This window comes from Fundulus heteroclitus, chromosome 16, assembly GCF_011125445.2.
Source record: "Fundulus heteroclitus isolate FHET01 chromosome 16, MU-UCD_Fhet_4.1, whole genome shotgun sequence".
NCBI lineage: Eukaryota > Metazoa > Chordata > Actinopteri > Cyprinodontiformes > Fundulidae > Fundulus > Fundulus heteroclitus.
In genome coordinates this window covers 2,632,603-2,646,664 of record NC_046376.1, presented here as the reverse complement: position 1 = coordinate 2,646,664, position 14,062 = coordinate 2,632,603, and the positions used below count along the sequence as shown (strand labels likewise).

At 47.1% G+C, this 14,062-nt stretch overlaps 2 long non-coding RNA genes across 2 annotated transcripts in view; both read left to right on the top strand.

Annotated features, from left to right (window-relative positions):
- Positions 1 to 14,062, top strand: part of LOC118566277 — a 67,492-nt gene that overhangs the window by 51,583 nt on the left and 1,847 nt on the right. The window contains exons 7-8 of the long non-coding RNA XR_004932918.1: positions 12,625 to 12,846; positions 12,935 to 12,981. This is a non-coding gene — a long non-coding RNA (uncharacterized LOC118566277). The remainder of the gene's footprint in view (positions 1 to 12,624; positions 12,847 to 12,934; positions 12,982 to 14,062) is intronic.
- Positions 12,160 to 12,569, top strand: LOC118566278. The gene is made up of 3 exons (XR_004932919.1): positions 12,160 to 12,174; positions 12,258 to 12,336; positions 12,425 to 12,569. It is a non-coding gene; the product is annotated as an uncharacterized LOC118566278 (long non-coding RNA).

Below are 14,062 nucleotides of genomic sequence, written 5' to 3'. Positions count from 1 at the left end.
GACTCGAATGTAGAGAAGGAAACACTTTCTCTTTGTAAAGAGAAACTGCTGAAGACAGCGAGAAACCATCCTTAAAAGGGTTTTCTCTTTGTCGGCAAAGCCACTCTCCAAGCCCTTTAAAAGTCCTGAGGGCCACCTGAAGTGGGCCGGTTAAACCGGGCAGGTTTCCAACAACTTTGGAAACAATCAACACAGCTACATTCACTGACAAATTTTTCACCCAATCTTTCACCAAGTCAGCACCCAATAGTCATGGTCTGAATCGGACATTATTTCATCCACAGGCAGATAGATGAACGAGGGTGTCAAAAATGTTGACTCCAGGAGGCCGCTACGTCAGAAAGGGCCACCAGAGAGCATGAGTGGTGGCACGGTGAGTGAAGCAGTGGTGTCACAGGCAGCTACCGGAGCGTCCAGCAGTCAGTCGGAGCAGCAGGTGAAGGTCAGTGAAACAGAGTCTGTCTCGCAGGCTCCTTAGACAGCATCACCAGCACTTGATGGAGTTGGATAGGGTTGTGTGTAGGTTCATGTGAAGGTGGGTGTAGAGATCCCTAACCTAGCTGATGGGCATTCAGATGTCCTGGTGAACAATGATGGAACCAGACATCTGTAAGCCCCTCATGCTATGTATTTAGGCTGTTTGGGAGTTTTTCTGTTACCATTGGTGGACATGTGAGGTGTACAGATGATGATATTAACCCCACCACACACACACACACACACACACACAAACACTATGGAGACTGGAACCTGGGCTGGACTATGGAGACTGGAACCTGGGCTGGACTATGGAGACTGGAACCTGGACTAGACTATGGAGACTGGAACCTGGACTAGACTATGGAGACTGGAACCTGGACTAGACTATGGAGACTGGAACCTGGGCTAGACTATGGAGATTGGAACCTGGGCTAGACTATGGGATTGGAACCTGGGCTAGACTATGGAGACTGGACCTGGCTGGACTATGGAGGACTGGAACCTGGCTGGACTAGGAGCTGGACTGGAACTGGAACCTGGACTAGACTATGGAGACTGGAACCTGGACTAGACTATGGAGACTGGGAACTGGGCTAGACTATGGAGACTGGAACCTGGGCTAGACTATGGAGATTGGAACCTGGGCTAGACTATGGAGACTGGAACCTGGGCTGGACTATGGAGATTGGAACCTGGGCTGGACTATGGAGACTGGAACCTGGGCTGGACTATGGAGACTGGAACCTGGGCTAGGACTATGGAGATTGGAACCTGGGCTGACTATGGAGATTGGAACCTGGGCTAGACTATGGAGATGGAACCTGGGCTGGACTATGGAGACTGGAACCTGGGCTGACTATGGAGATTGGAACTGGGCTGGACTATGGGACTGGAACCTGGGCTGGACTATGGAGACTGGAACCTGGGCTGGACTATGGAGACTGGAACCTGGGCTGGACTATGGAGACTGGAACCTGGGCTAGACTATGGAGACTGGAACCTGGGCTGAACTATGAAGACTGGAACCTGGGCAGGACTATGAAGACTGGAACCTGGGCTAGACTATGGAGATTGGAACCTGGGCTGGACTATGGAGATTGGAACCTGGGCTAGACTATGGATACTGGAACCTGGGGACTAGGACTATGGAGACTGGAACCTGGGCAGGACTATGGAGACTGGAACCTGGGCTAGACTATGGAGACTGGAACCTGGGCTAGACTATGAAGACTGGAACCTAGGCTGGACTATGGAGACTGGAACCTGGGCTAGACTATGGAGATTGGAACCTGAGCTGGACCATGAAGACTGGAACCTGGGCAGGACTATGGAGACTGGAACCTGGGCTAGACTATGGAGACTGGACCTGGGCTAGACTATGGAGACTGGAACCTAGGCTGGACTATGGAGACTGGAACCTGGGCTGGACTATGAAGACTGGAACCTGGGCAGGACTATGGAGACTGGAACCTGGGCAGGACTATGGAGACTGGAACCTGGGCAGGACTATGGAGACTGGAACCTGGGCTGGACTATGGAGACTGGAACCTGGGCTAGACTATGGAGAATGAAATCTGGGCTGGACTATGGAGACTGGAACCCGGGACCAGAAGCTGGAACTTGTAGCTGGACTTTGGAGTATAGAACTCCAGGCTGGAGTGTGGAGCAGAGAGGAGCTCTGGTCAACAGTGGCCGAACCGCTGGTACCCATGAGGTAGCTCTGGAGACCTGAGACCAAGGTGGTACTCTGGAGAGCAACATAGAGGCCTGGAGATCCACTGACGCAGCCCTGGAGAGCAGGAAGCCGGTTTGGTGTCTCCATGGAGCTCTGGCAATGATGGCAGAGGTAGGTTCACCTGGACAAACCATGTCAGAGAATTGAGATGAATAACACAAAGTAGCTTGTTCTGAAACCTTTGGAGAACTGTGATCAGGAAAAGAAGGCTGGGATGAAGATGAGATTAGTACACGAGGTACTAATGGTAGTGACGGATCTGGAGCCATTGATGGTGATGATTGATCCAGATATGTGGATCAATCATCTAATCATCTAATTTTGATAACCCCATTTGGAACGACGAGTAGGAGGCATCACTGTAATGCCTCACAGTGACCTCTCACTCTGCCCATCTCCATCCTGGTTGAATTTTCTTCAACATCTTGCCTTCAGATTGCCCGGGGCCTAGTCACTCATTGCTGATGTCAACTACTGCCCCCCTAAACCATGGACCTCATTTATTTCAGATTTCATAGATTTTGTCACACAGCTATCCTCCATCTCTCCATCTGACCTGCTTCTGGTGACTTTAACATCCACACCCCCACAGCTATATTAACATGTGATTTTGGACACCTTAAACTGTCTCCAGCTCACACAGCATGTCAGTTCACACTCATACACATGGACACATATGGAACCTGGTTTGCTCAAGTCTCCATGTTGCCATTAATAATTTGTGACTTACTGACCTCACAATTTCTGACCATCTGGCAATTACTTTGGACATTAGCACCCCCCCCCTCCCCTCAAACCCACACGGACAATAAGAACCGGAAGTCACTCTCTCCAAACACACTTTTTTTCCTCTTCATCCACTGTAATCTCTATCTCACCTTCCCTCTGATCCCACAATCATTGATCTGGTCAATTTTTACAACCACACTCTCTCTCCCGTCCTTAATCAGTTAGCCCCTCTTAAAACAGCTACAGTCTCATTTTCCACCTCAGTCCAATGGTACACATCTAAACTCCCCGAACTCTAAAAGAATCACAGAACATTTGAACATCTTTATAGAAAAAAATGGTCTCACTGTCCTTTCCAGAGCTTTTAAAGATTCTGCCAACACTCACAACTTGGCACTCAAATCTAAAATTCTACTCAGACATTATTAATTCTAATTCCTCAAACACCAGCACTCTATTTTCTACATTTCCAAAACACACCAAACCACAAGATAACATTACCTCCACATTCACAATAGTTAAGTGCAATAACTTAATGACATTTTTTAATACAAAAAAGCAAACCATTAACTGCTCATTCACAACCCACCCCTCCCCTTCTCCACTGGTACCAACAGTATTCCCTCTTAAAACCCTCACTTTCAACTTCTTCTCTACCAATTGATCTCAGACACCGTCAAACTCCATAAACATGAAACTCAAGACAGAGGTAGGTATGTCTCAAACAGAAGTTGGTGGGCAGCTGGGTAGTTGCAATGTTCTTCCTTGCTGCTGAACGTTTGAGGGTGGACAGGCTGGAGATGGAGTACCTTGCACAGGGATTTGATCACAGGTAATCCCGGAGGAGAACAACGATGACCTGGAAGCGAGGATTGGAACCAGAATACCACAGCGAAGAAAATTCCAAAGATCCAAGGGCTTTAGAATTGGCATTTGTTGTCGGCAAATGCTCCCCTTTATCCAGTTCCTGATTGGCTCTTGACAAGTTGCACCTGTCAGCCTGCAGCACCTGTCAACACCCTGCCTGGGGAAGGCAACAGACATACCCCCACACTGGTTCTGGAGACACAACAGTCTGGGGTTTTGGGCTCTGAGGAGACGAGTGGACCCTGGAGTGACATTGAGGCAGACTGAGGTGACAATGAGGAGACTCTTAGGCGCTCAGGAGGGGACTCTGGGGTTACGATGAATTGAGTCTTGGGCCTGTCAGGTGGCATGAAGTAGGGTCTTGGGCTCTCATGTAGTAGATCAATATGCTCTGATGAAAACCACAGTACAGAGCACGACAGCTTTGCTGCAATGGACATCCAGAAAGGAAACCATCCAGCCCCCTTGATTATCCTGAACGGGCTTGAAGGTCTTATGGTTGTCGCTTCTTTTGAGATACGAGGATGAAGCAGCAGGCAAGCAGGAAGTGTCAGCTGGATCCCCGAAAGCAGAGACATTAGCTATACCCTTGGAAGCAGGGACAGAAGACCTGGACAAATTCTTGGCAGCGGGAACAAAAGCATCACATTCCTCCGCTCAGCTCTTGAAGTGTTTGCCACATCTAGTCTTTAAATGGTGAACTAGGGCCTTTGAGGAGCCGCTCATGCAGTAACTACCCATACTGATCTTAAACCTCTTGAAGCCCATGTCTACTTGATTCGAGTTTCGACTGGATTCTTATGTCATGATGCTGCTGCAAGGAGAACAGAGCTTTTACAAAGGACCGGACAGAACCATGTTGAAACGGCTATTATTACAGGAGGATGGAGTGGGTAGAAAAACAAACTGCTAAGCTTATATAGTCTGAAGAGAAATGACAGGCAAAGCAGAAGGGCTAATCAGTGAAGGTGAGTTGCAGCTAAAGGAGAGAGAATGGAGAGCAATCAGGTGAGATTTGAATCAGCTGAGACTTAAGCCAGCTTCACACTGACTACGTTCCTTGCGCGCTCCCTCTTTTCATTAAAAAACGTGCCACACAGCACTCCAAACTAGATCCGTTGTCAAACAGACATTTAACAATATAGATGTAACATGACTACAAATACAACACAAAAGAATCAACCAAAGCAATACACCACACAATAAATAGCCTAAGGAAAGGAACTAATTTGGCAACACTTTAATAACCACAACAAACAGATAAAAGAACTAGATTAGGCAGAACCTAAGAAGAAAATTATCACAGTCAAGACACAAAGAAAATTAAAATATAAACACCAATAAATCATAACACTAATAGTGGAATCAGACATCTGTACATCTCATATATGAAGCAAGAAGCCTGAAAGGCCTTTCTTACCTTTGCTTGGTGTGTGGGGCATACAGCTGTCATGGAGATCAATTTTAGTATCAGATGTCTGTAAGCCCTACATGCCAGTTAGTGAGAACAGTTTGGAATTTAGTGTCTGTTCAGCACATGTGAGGCATACAGATGCGAGGTTCCTCCATTGACCACCACAATATTTGTATACCCCACATTACTAAGTAAATAATGTAGTGTTTTGTACTTTTGGCCTGATATGTTGAGCTTTCTGTTATCATGGTAGTGAGAATGGTTTTGGAATTTAGTGTCTGTTCAGCACATGTGGGGCATACAGATGTGGGGTTCCTCCATTGACCACCACAGTATCTGTATACCCCACATACTAGGTAATGAATCTGGGTTGGTGTTTTGTGCTATTGCCTGATATGTTGAGCTTTCTGTTATGGTAGTGAGAATGGTTTGGAATTTAGTGTGTATGCAGTGCATGTGGGGCATACAGATGTGGGGCTCCTCCATTGACCACCACAATATTTGTATACCCTACATACTAGGTAATGAATCTGGGTTGGTGTTTTGTGCTATTGCCTGATATGTTGAGCTTTCTGTTATCATGGTAGTAAGAACAGTTTGGAATTTAGTGTGTATGCAGCACATGTGGGGCATACAGATGCGGGTTCCTCCATTGACCACCGAGGTATCTGTATACCCCACATACTAAGTAATGAGTCTGAGTTGGTGTTTTGTGCCATTGCCTGATATGTGGAGCTTACTGTTATCGTGTTTTTTTATGCTGGGACAAAAGATCTGTATGCCCCACATGGCAGGCAATGAGCCAGGGTGAGCATTTAATGTTTTTGCCAGGCATGTGGGGCTTACAGATGTCTGGTTGCTCCATTTGCCACCATGATATCTTTATGGCCACATGCTAGGGAATTAGCCTGAGTGGGTGTTTCAAGCTGTTGTCTGGCATTTGGGACCTACAGTTGTCATGGTTAGTAATGCTATAACCAGACATCTATATGTGCTATGTGCCAAACAATGAGCCTGAGCAAGTGTTTTGTGTTCTTGCCTGGTATGTGTGAGCAGACAGATGTTATTGTTACCCAATATTCTATCAAGATATTTGTACACCCCTCATAACAGATATTGAGCCTGGGTGGGCGACTCATGCTATTGACTGGCATGTGGGGTGTACAAATGTCATTGTGGCTCAGATGTGTGTACACCCCAAAGGCCAGGCATGGAAACTGGGTGGGACATTTTTGCCATGTCCCAGCATGTGGGGTACAGTTTTCAAGGATTCCAATGTTGGAACCAGACAATGAGTCTGGGTGGGTGTTTTGTGCCATTGCCCGGCATAGATATTTTATTGTGTTCCAGTACATTATCCAGACATATGTAAACCCCAAATGTCATGGAATGAGACTCAATGGGTGCCATTCCCTGGCATGTGGGGAATACATAGGTTTGGTTCCAACATTGGTCATCATGACATTTTTATATCCAATTTCGACAGTGCCATTGTCTGGTTTGTGGGGCCCACAGATGTCATTAGCTATGTTTACATGGACAACAGTAATAGGAATAAACGGTCGAAAGCGTCATATAAACAAGCCAATTGGAATATGATAATCGAATTAAGCTCAGTCAAAATTTAATTGTATACCATATGACAGGGGTGGTTTATGCTGATTGATCATCCGATCAGCAAGCATATGAATGCTTGGCGGCAGTGTTTCCCGCAGCACTATCTTGGCAAGGCAGCCGCCTCGCCAAACTCACGCTACCGCCTCGCCAACATTCCAAAAAAAAAAAAAAACTAACTCGATATGCTTGCATGTTTATATGACATTAACACGCGTTTTTTTGTTGTTGCTTTCGCGCGTGCATATAGTGAATGGCAGGGAAAAAACAGGCAAAAAAACATGGATACGCCCCCCCCCCACCGCTCCGCCAGTCGTCTGCGCAAAACTTGTCGTCTAACCCCCCCCCCCCCGCTCTGCCAGTAGTCCGCGCAAAAATTGTCGGCATACAACCCCAACCCCCCCCCTCCCGGTCCGCCAGTCGTCCGCCCAAAAATTGTCGGCGTACAACCCCAGACCCCCACCCCCCGGTCCGCCAGTTGTCCGGGCAAAAAATGGCGTCGTACCACCCCAACCCCCCCCCTCCCGGTCCGCCCGTCATCCGCGCAAAAAATGGCGTCGTACCACACCAACCCCCACCCTCCCGGTCCGCCCGTTGTCCGCGCAAAAATTGTCGGCGTACAACCACAGACCCCCCCCCCCCCCCCCCCCCCCCGGTCCGGCAGTTGTCCGCGCAAAAATTGTCGGCGTACACCCCAACACCCCCCCGCCCTCCCGGTCCTCCAGTCGTCCGCGCAAAAATTGTCGTTGTACCAACCCCCCCCCCCCTCCCGGTCCGCCAGTCCGCGCAAAAATTGTCGTCGTACCAACCCCCCCCCCCCTCCCGGTCCGCCAGTCGTCCGCGCAAAAATTGTCGGCGTACAACCCCAGATCCCAACCCCCTGGTCCGCCAGTCGTCCGCGCAAAAATTGTCGTCGTACCAACCCCCCCCTCTCCCGGTCAGCCAGTCGTCCGCGCAAAAATTGTCGGCGTACCACACCAACCGCCCCCACTTCCCGGACCGCCCGTCGTCCGCGCAAAAATTGTCGCCGTACAACCCCAGACCCACCCCCCCGGTCCGCCAGTCGTCTGCGCAAAAATTGTCGGCGTAGAACCCCTAACCCCCCCCCTCTCCCGGTCAGCCAGTCGTCCGCGCAAAAATTGTCGGCGTACAACCCCAAATCCCCCACCCCCCCCCCCTCCCAGTCCGCCCGTCGTCCGCGCAAAAAATGGCGTCGTACCACACCAACCCCCCCCCCTCCCGGACCGCCCGTCGTCCGCGCAAAAATTGTCGCCGTACAACCACAGACCCACCCCCCCGGTCCGCCAGTCGTCCGCGCAAAAATTGTCGTTGTACAACCCCAGAACCCCCCCCCCCCCCCACCCCCCCTCCCCCGGTCCACCAGTCGTCCGCGCAAAAATTGTCGGCGTACAACCCCAGACCACCCCCCTCCCTGGTCCGCCAGTTGTCCGCGCAAAAATTTTCATCGTAAAATCCCCAACACCCACCCCCCCCTCCCGGTCCGCCAGTCGTCCGCGCAAAACTTGTTGTCTTCCCACCGCCCCCACCCCAATTCACCGCCTGCCTCGCGATCAACGTTAACGTGAGGTTTTCCAATGTTAGCGGAAATACGTCAGGAAGTAAAACTGTCGTGGTTCCCGATGCAACCTTTCTGTTCGATACATAAATGAGCTCAAAATTGTCGCTTACTCAGTAACGTTTCCACCGTAATAACAACATTGTACAAGTCCATTCTTGGAGCTCTGAAGACAAGCATATTTGTACAATACTGCTTTGTTTACTATTTCTGTAGTTTAGCAAAGATAGATGTACTTCTGTTTTTTGGGGGGAAATTTCAGAACTGCGTATGTCAGAGTGGTTATATTCTGAATAAATTCAGGTGCATATACATGCACATTATGATTTAATTAATTAATTGTTTACCCATATAAATGGAATAATCCAAATACATTTTAATCCAATTTTGAAATTTCTGTGCATGTAAACATAGCTATCGTGGACTAATGTTGGATCCAGACGTCTGTACTCCCCACATGCCAGGGATTGGGACTGGGTGGGCATTCTGTGCCATTGCTTGGCATGTGGAGAATATACATGTCTGGTTCAAACATTGTTTACCATGATATCGTATTGTGAATTAATTAGGCTTTGTGGGTCTGTCGTGTCATTGTCTGTGATGTGGACCATGTAGTTGTCATGGTAAACAATGTTGGAATCAGAGATCTATAAGCCCCACTTGGAGGACATTGAGCCCAGGTGGGTGTTATATGCCATTTCTTGGCATGTGAGGAGAATGGATGTTAATTGAGGCCCAATATTGGATCCAGACATCTATACTCCCTACATTCCAAGGAACGGGACTTGGTGGGCATTTAATGCCATTGCCTTACATGTGGGGAATATAGATGTCTGGTTCCAACATGGTTTACCATGACATCTTTATACTCCACATGTTAAGTAATGAGCCTGTGTGAGTGTTTCATGCCATTACCTGGCATGTGGGGCATACAGATGTCTGGTCCCATCTTTGGTCACTGTGACATCTGTATGTCTCATTAGCCAGGTTAATGGATTTCTACAAACAGCTCCATGAACGCATGCAATACAACTCTATCCAACTCCACCACCTGCTGGTGGTGCTGTCTGATGCGTCTACGAGTCTTTCTCTGTGTCTGCTGACCTTTGCTCACTGTTCCAGCTGACTCCCAGACACACCGGTAACTACCTGTGACACCATCACCTCACTCATATTGTCATCACTTATGCCCCCTGAGGGCTTATATGGACTTAGCGGCTTCCTGTATGATTCATTTTGACACCTGCCAGTGGTCTGCTTGTGGAGGAGAATAAAACAAGCTGGACCATTTCTACTGGGTGCTGACTTGGTGATTCTGTTTTTTGGTCAGTGGCTGTAGCTGTGATTGATTTAAACTGCCATTGCTGTTATCCTCCATGTGCCCATGTGTTTCAGGGCCTCCTTCTAGTAAATGGCAAATGGCCTGTACTTGTATAGCGCTTTATCAAGTCTGACAACCCCATAGCGCTTTAAACTACTTTCAGTCATGCACCCATTCATTTACACGCTGGTGGTGGTAAACTTCATTGCAGCCACAGTTACCCTGGGGCAGATTAACAGAAGCCAGGCTTCCATAAAATACAACTGTATAGTATCCATCTCTATATTTATTCAGTAAAAACCCATGTCCTGTACTTATGGAACCATTGTTTATCCTGCACTTGCTGCTATTGCACTTCTAGGGTTGCATTTCGTTGCCTTGTACCTGTACCTGTGTAATGGCAACAAAGTTGAATCTAATCTAATCTACCATCGGGCCCTCTGACCACCTAGACATGAGTCACGCTCCCTACCCTTGCTAAAACACTGCTAACAGATTCACTCGGCGCTGGACTCATTTTTATTTAAAATTTTATTTAACCTCAGTCCAACCATTGCTATTGGTCAGAAATGTACATGTTCTGTGTCCTGGGACCCAATTTAATATATGGACACGAACAGGTTATTTAATAGGAAACCAGTCTGAAAGCTTACCATTACCTCTATGTCTGAGATACATTGAAAAAAAGCTGGTCACCTCTGATACCTCTTTGATGGACTGGTGATATCTCCAGGGTAAACCCCATCTCTCACCCAACAACAGCTGGATGTCTCTTTTAAAGTGTGACCAACTATGATCTATCCTATTCTTTAAAACAGTCTTCATAACATATCATGAATGATGGCTCATGGGATTCTCCCAGTCAGGACCGTCATGCACTCCCAGGGCATGTCAACTGTATCTACTTACTCCCGACCTGGTTGTGGCGCGCCTGAGTCGGTGAGGCACCTGGTCAAAGAGTGCAGTGCTGCCGTAGACCAGTGGGCGCAGCCTGGCTCCTTACAATTCCCGTACTTACCAGTAAGGGAGGTTGAGCTCTTAATGGGGTGAGCTGCAACATACAAGCAGCAAAGAAAGATGTTGCCAATCATTAGCTCACCCTTGCACCCTTCAAAGACGCCATATAGACCTCCATGAACTTGCTGGTTAGGAAGCACAAGCAGATTCCCCCCGTGGTTGTGATCCAGATGGCAGAAGAAGAGCCTGCCAAAGCTGCAGGCTGCTGACAGCAAAGAGAGGACACAGCCACAAAGAAGCATCGCCTCTGTGCCCATTCGGACGAAGGAGCCAGAGTCACACAGGGAAAGGTCAAAGCAGCAACGGTCTGGCTCTCCGGGTGTGGCAGGTGGGAAGGAGCATCAGGGTGGGAATCCCCTCTGAGCATCAAGACTGTTTGGAAGAATGGTGTGGCTATTTTAAACTGTTAAGGATTCACCTCGCTCCTTTACAAATTTTAAACATCCAGTGTCACTTTGAACATTTTCTATTAAAACATCTTGATTATTTTACATGATCTGAGGTAGACATTTTGACCAAAATGTGGGAAAAGCTTTGGTCCCAGCTCCTCCCTTCTATATCCCCCAGCATGCCAGTCAACAAGTCGTGCTTTTAAAGAATCTTTTTTGTAATTGAGTTGGGAGTTAGCAGTAGTCCTGTTTTCTGCTCTTTGGGTTCTAGCACTTGAATTGACAGGGAGATGGCCCAGATGTGATCATCAGCTGGTTGGCTGGTCTGAGGCTTCTTCATTTTGTTTATTTTGGTTAAGGCTCCCAACTCTTTCTTTTATTGTTTCTTTAAAACTAACTTCAACCTCTGCTATTAGTCAGAACTTTAAATCTTCCCTGTCTTGTGACACTCGTTAAAGTATGGAACAAAACAGATTGATTAAAAAAACAAAATCCAGCCATAACCTTACAATTACCTTCCTGCCTGAGGTCATTCAAAAAACAAAAAAAACTCATACTTATGATTCCTAAAAAATGGTAAATACAGCTGTGGTGGACTGGTGACCTAACCAGCGTGTAAGCTAACCTCTCACCTGTTGACTACTGGTTATTGACCCCCGCTCATGAAATCCTCTCAGACTGGAGGATTATTTTAAGTAGCTCCCCTATTCAGGGGTCAGTACAGCAAGCCAGTACAACTTTCATTTAGACTTGACATATCTTAAGCCATATGCCTTTCCTGCCACAAGGGGAATTCAAACCCAAGTCTGACACTTTTTCAGAATCACCAAACTGTTTTTCTGGAGACCCTTATGGTACAATCCTCCTCTATAATGCATAGTAAATCACCTTCAAGTGCACCCATCAAACCTTTCACCAATCCACAACTCCAACTTGGAAAAGATGGAAAGAAGGAGACAATCACCAACTCCACCATACAGCAATCTTTTGCTGCCCTCAGCCTCTGTGGATATCATTGCCTCATCTGCAACAGTAAGACATCTTCACCACTCCTTTTACAACACATTCTCAAATCATTCCAGTTTCAGATACTAATCCCATTACCTCTCCTCCAGGATACTGATAAGAATCATTCACTCCACCAATTTCCTGCCAACTTCATTATCTGCATATATCCTCTCCTCCTCTGCACCAGTAAGAAACCATCACCCCTTCTTGTACACCACATTCTCAACCCATTTCTGTTTCAGATACTAACCCACCTATGTCTCGCCTTAAATAGGACCCGGTTACCTGAGGGAGACTTCAGATTGTTCTGCTGACACAAGTGGTAATCAGATGCTCTTCTTCTGTGTATCATAGATTTCTTGAATTCTTAAATTTCTTGTTGCTGTCCCTCCCTTAAAGAAATCTGTTTTCTTTGTCAATGCTCAGACATTGGATTCCAACGTATTGTTATTCATCCTCTGTGTCTTTTTTCAGAACTCTCCTTAAGAACCTCTACACCGCTCCTCTGTCTGCTCTCCTGGCTCAAGGGCTCCTCGATAACTCATCACTCTCTCACCACCTGCCAGTCCACCCTCCAACATTTTGCCGATCCACAACGTCCACTAGGAAAAGAAGGACCGAAGGAGACAATCATTAACTCCACCAATCTCCTGACCAAACTCAGCCTCAGTGGATATCCTGACTTCCTCTGCACCAGTACGACACTGTCTCCCCTCCTTCTACAACCTCTTCTCAACCCATTTCAGTTTCAGATACTAACCCACCTATGTCTCACCTTAAGTAGGACCGAGTTTCCTGAGGGAGACTTCAGATGTTCTGCTCACACAAGTGGTAATCAGACACTACTCTTCTGTGTATCATGGACTTCTTGAAATCTTACATTTCTTGTTGCTGTCCCTCCCTTAGAGAAATCTGTTTGTCTTTGTCAATTCTCAGACATTGGATTCCAACGTATTGTTTTTGTTATGTGTCTTTTTTCAGAACTCTCCTTAAGAACCTCTACACCGCTCCTCTGTCTGCTCTCCTGGCTCAAGGGCTCCTCGATAACTCATCACTCTCTCACCACCTGCCAGTCCACCCTCCAACATTTTGCCGATCCACAACGTCCACTAGAAAAAGAAGGACCGAAGGAGACAATGATTAACTCCACCAATCTCCTGACCAACCTCAGCCTCAGTGGATATCCTCACCTCCTCTGCACTAGTATGACACTGTCTCCCCTCCTTCTACAACCTGTTCTCAACCCATTTCAGTTTAAGATACTAACCCACCAATGTCTCACCTTAAATAGGACTCGGGTTTCCTGAGGGAGACTTCAGATGTTCTGCTCACACAACTGGTAATCAAAATCTCTTTTTCTGTGTAGCTAAGACTGATGAAGTTCTTGCATTTCCTTTTGCTGTTTCTCCCTAACATAAATTTATCTTTGTAAATGCTCAGATAATGGACTCCAACGTACTGTTTCTCATTCCTTCTGTCTGTTCTAAGAACTCTCCAAAAGACTCTACACACTATTCCTCTGGCCGCCTTCCAGGCATAAGTGCTCCATTATAACTCATTGTTCATTCACCTGCCTGTCCGATCTACAATTCTTACCGTGAAAAGACGGACAAAAGGACACAATCAGTAACTCCACTTATCACCAATCTGCAGCCAACCTAGGCCTCAGTGGATATCCTCACCTCCTCTGCACCAGTACGACACTGTCTCCCATCCTTCTACAACCTGTTCTCAACCCATTTCAGTTTCAGATAGTAGCCCTCCAATGCTTCCCTTTAAAGAGGAGCAGGTTTCCTGAGGCAGACACCATATTGTCCTGCTCACACAAGTCCCATTACTAATCCCATTACCTCTCCTCCAGGATACTGATAAGAATCATTCACTCCACCAATCTCCTGCCAACTTCATTCTC